Below are 4,857 nucleotides of genomic sequence, written 5' to 3'. Positions count from 1 at the left end.
AGACCCTGTCTCTACTAAAAATAGAAAAGAAATTATATGGACAGCTAAAAACATATATATATATATATATATATATATATATATAAAATTAGCCGGGCATGGTGATACATGCCTGTAGTCCCAGCTACTCGGGAGGCTGAGGCAGGAGGACCGCTTGAGCGCAGGAGTTTGAGGTTGCTGTGAGCTAGGCTGACACCACGGCACTCTAGCCCGGGCAACAGAGTGAGACTCTGTCTCAAAAAAAAAAAAAACAAAAACTGGCGAATTTAGGGAAAGCTATATATATGGGAGTCTATGTACTTTTTTTGAAACTCTTCTGTTAAAAAATTACATTTGTGTTTGCACTGAGTAACTCTGGAGGAATATATAAGAAACTAATAAAAATAATTACCTGTTAGGGCACAGGGTAGACAGACTATAGTTGATGGACAGGGTGAAAGAGACACTTTTAAAATCATGTGAATATATTACTTATTTACAATTTTAATTGCCAAATTATTTTTAATTAATTTTTGCATATCTTTGAATTACATATCATGGTCTCTAATATTCAGATATTGATTTCCTTATATGGTGGTACTTAGTAAATATTGTTGATTGACTAATGAGATTACTTCCTCTGGACACAAATTATACAAATTGTTATAATAAATATTAAATGATTTGCTTGAGGCAACAAAGAGTAGTAAAGGACTTGATTTGGCTGACCTGTGTTCACACTAAATTGTAGCTCTTATTTTTCAGTCTGCAGTTGCCTCTCTAACCCTGAGGTTATCTGACGTTGAGAAGCCTTTGAAATGTCAGCCTTCTGTTGCTGAGGAAAAAAGGAGAAAGGGAAACTGGGAGTCAGCATGGATGCTTCATGTGATTTGTCTTTAAGTTTTTGTTTACTTGTATTTACTTCCAGCTCCTTCAAACTCTGATCTATAATTAAGATCAAAAAGATTTTTTATTTCTTTTTGTTTGTTTGTTTTTGTATTTGTTTCTGAGACAGGGTCTTGCTCTGTTTCCTGGGCTAGAGTGCAATGGCATCATAATATCTCACTGTAAACTCAAACTCCTGGGCTCAAGCAATCCAACCTTGGCCTCCCATGTAGCTGGGACTACAGGCACATACCACTATGCCTAGCTTATTTTTTTTATTTTTGTAGAGATGGGAGTCTTGCTATATTGCTCAGGCTGGTCTCAGACTCTAGGGTTCAAGTGATCTTCCCACATCGGCCTCTCAAAGTGCTGAGATTGCAGGTGTGAGCGACCACTCCCCATCTCCTTTTACTTTCTTTCTGGGATATTTTGATTTACAGAGGTTCTTAATTTCAATAAAGTAAAACGTATCAAACTTTTCCTTTATGGTTTGTGTTTCTTGTCTTAAGAAAACCTTTCCTACTTTGAGTTCATAAAGATATTCTTTTTCTTCTCATAGTTTTATAAGTTTGCTTTTTGCATTTAAGTCTTTAATCCAATGGGATTGTTTTGTGTAGGGTGTGAGTTCGAGTATACTTTTATTTTTTCTATATGTATTTATCAATAGTCCATATTTCATTGATTGAACAGTATATCCTTTCCCTACTCATCTGCAATGCTTGCTGTATCATAAATCAGGTTTCTATGTATTTGGCTGTCTATTGATCCATGGGTTTGTCTGTTTCTGTGCTAATACCCATTGTTTTAATTATTTTAGTTATGTAATTGGTTTTCATACCTTGTAAATTTAGTTTCCCTGCCTTGTTCTTTTACAGAAGAATTCGCTTCTTGCTCTTCCATGCATATTTTAGAATCAGTTTATCAAGTTACATAACAAATCCTGTTGGAAATTTCATTGAAGTTGCACTAGATTTGGGTGTGATCAATTTCAGGAGCTATTACAACTCGAATCAACTGAGACTTTTGCAAAACACTAGACCGTGCAGGGAACCTGAAAAAGAAGTGCGAGGAATAGTCAGTCCCACATATCTTGAATAACCTTTGATAATCTCTTCCAATTGTACCTACCCTGCTCCCCACCACATTTGCAAAGGGGGCAAGGAAAGAGAGGGAGGGAGAGAGGGAGGAACTCAAAGTATTGATTAAAGGTGAATAAAGGGTGGGCTTTTAGGGGTCTTCTCTGGTGTATTTTCTGGGGACATAATGGGACAAGTGGAATTGAAAGTAGAGACTGGAAAGAAAGCGAGGGTGAGGATAAGAATGAAGGGTGGATATGCTCTGGAGGAGAGAATGCCTTAACTTTGGTTGAAACTGCTATTCCACCAGCCAGTTCAGCTCTGAAGTTCAAGGGAAGGAATCCCGAATAGGGGCTGAGAAAGACTTTAGGGAGAAGGTGGCGTTCAAGCTGAGGAGTAAGAGTTCCACGGAAAGCGTGTATCTGGGCGCTAGGGTGGGACTGTGGAAGGCGGGATTGAAGAAAAAAGGTCACAGTCATTCCAGGCACACGGAACAGCATATGTAAGAAACAGAGACAGAAATGATGAGTTTGGAGCAGGCAAGGGTAGTTCATTTTAAGTGGAAGATACAGCTGGAAAGATAAATAGCGGCCCGATTGTGCAAGGCCATGAATACCAGGGTAAGGACTTTGGACTTTATCCTGGAACGCCTGTGGAAGCTCTCGAACAGAAGAATAAGTAGCTGGATTCTAAGTTTGCGTCAGGAGGATAATAGAAGCTGCAGAGAGCCAGGGAACCGGCTGACCGCGTCCGGGTCAGGGACGCAAGGAATGAAGCAGAATGCAGCACTTCCACCTGCAGGGGGCACCCAGAGAGGCCGAACGCCCTCCCCGCCCCCTTCCTCACCGTCCTGTTCTGACGCGCCGCGCTCGGAACTCGGCTAGCCCGCCTGGACGCGCCCCCTCCGGCTTCGGCTAGTCCGCCTGGACACGCCCCCCTACGTCATGTCCGCCGTGGTGCGAGGCTCTGTAGGTCTAAGGAGGGGCGTGAAAAGAAGCCTCTGCGCCTGCGCTTCGGGGAGCTGGTCGGTGGCTAGAGCTCAGGGGCCCCGGGGACTTTTACGTAGGCACGCGCGTACACATCTACACATTTCTGAGTCCACACTGCTGTCTTCGCTTGCTGATGCCTTTGGGCGTTTTGTCCCATGAAATATACGTATAGTACAGAGGGGCTCAGGTGTTCCTTGATCTTAACGGTGCCTATTCTGACACTCCCTCCTAGAGAGGCACCGAGTCTCTTCGCTGCAATTTTCCTCCAGCTGGTTTTTCTCAATCTGCGGCCAAAACTTCCATGCTAGTGAAAACCTGCCCCGGCCACCAAGCATGCCCAGCCTAGGCTGTAGTCCGTGTTTCTAGGACTTGTTTTCCTTTGCGATCAAATCAGAGATTTGGAGTTGAAGGGGACCTTGGAGGTCAACAAGTCTAACCTCTTAACTCTCCCCGACATCCGAGTGTACAGTTTTTACTTGCATACCCGAGATCGCATGTTTCTTAAGGACACCTTTGATTATTTAGTCTTCCTGAAAGTTTCCCGCATGCAACTTTCATTCTTTCAACACTATTTATTGCCACTTACTGTGCAGGCATTGTTGATTCTGGGGATACAATTACGAACTAGAAACACAAGATTGTTGCTCTCTTGGAGTTTATATTCTAGTTGGGGGCGAAGCGGGGGTGGGGGGGATGGGGAGGAGACCAACAACCAAAAATAGAGGCCTAGTTCAGTGCTAGCAAGGAAATAAGAAGGACTTATGGTAGAAACACACAAGTGGGAACTACTTAGAGTGGTCAGAAAAGGCCTCTTGGAGGTGGTGACATTTATAGCCAACCAAGTGAATGACTAGGAGTTATAGTCTGAGAGAAGAGCAGTCCTTGAAAGCAAGAAAGGAGTTGGCGTTTGCTAGGAATAGACAAAAGTCCATAGTGACTTTAGTGTTGTGAACCAAGGTTGCGAATGGTGAGAAAACATTGGGAATGTCAGCAGGAGCCAGATGCACAGCTTTGTAGGCTATGGTAAGAAGTTTGAAATGTATTCTAAGAGCAATGGGAAGCCAAGCAATAGTAGTTTGCAGCAGAGGGTGGATCTTGGTTCAGTCATTTAGAACCGCACAAACCAATCATTTCCCCATATCACAGCCCTTTAAATATTTGAAGATGGCTGACATATTCTCTTCTGAGACCCTTTCTCCTGCCCCCAACTCCTCTACAAGCTGTAGTTTCCTCCACTCCTTCTTACCTAGAGCAGCGGTCCCCAACCTCTTTGGCACCAGGGACTAGTTTCATGGAAGATTTGAGAGGGGGGAGTCAGGATGATTCAAGTGCATTATATTTATTGTGCACATTATTTCTATAATTATTACATTGTACTATGTAATGAAATAATTATACAACTCACCATAATGCAGAATCAGTGGGAGCCCTGAATTTGTTTTCTTGCAACTAGACAGTCCCATCTGGGGGAGATGGGAGACAGTGACACCCAAAGTGTGTTGCTTATGTCCAGTCAACTCCATAATCTCGTTTTGGTTGCTGTCACTGCAGAAAACCCTGCCTCACAAAGACAGGATGTTGGAAATGGAAGCAGGCTTTTCAGTGCTTTTGTGGCAATCTCAGGATATTCTGCCCTGACTTTAATCCAGAACTTATGGAGATTTGATGTTGTCTCAAACATACTTTTAAGGCCACCATCATTTGCAATCTCAAGCAGTTGATCATCTTCTAGCAAGGACAGACTCCATTAACCTACCTTGTTCACGATTGGGTCACATATCCATTCCTTCCCAGTTCGGGGAGTCTTTTGTGGTTGGGAGGTAATGCTCAAACTCTTTTGCAAGCTGAGATAGGCGATTGTGCACCAGTTGGTAGAAAGAAGGCCCTGGTTCAGTCTCTTTCAAAATCTCTGCTGATGTTTGAAACTT

The 4,857-nt window shown here is 42.9% G+C and overlaps 1 long non-coding RNA gene across 1 annotated transcript; it reads right to left on the bottom strand.

Annotated features, from left to right (window-relative positions):
• Positions 1 to 675: 675 nt before the first annotated feature.
• Positions 676 to 2,848, bottom strand: LOC123636826. The gene is made up of 3 exons (XR_006734666.1): positions 2,787 to 2,848; positions 1,703 to 1,915; positions 676 to 814 (listed from the first exon to the last, which is right to left on the bottom strand). It is a non-coding gene; the product is annotated as an uncharacterized LOC123636826 (long non-coding RNA).
• Positions 2,849 to 4,857: the final 2,009 nt, after the last annotated feature.

Source organism: Lemur catta, chromosome 4 (genome assembly GCF_020740605.2).
Source record: "Lemur catta isolate mLemCat1 chromosome 4, mLemCat1.pri, whole genome shotgun sequence".
Lineage (NCBI taxonomy): Eukaryota > Metazoa > Chordata > Mammalia > Primates > Lemuridae > Lemur > Lemur catta.
Note: the sequence above shows the minus strand (reverse complement) of the source record. Positions and strands in the feature narration are given on the sequence as shown.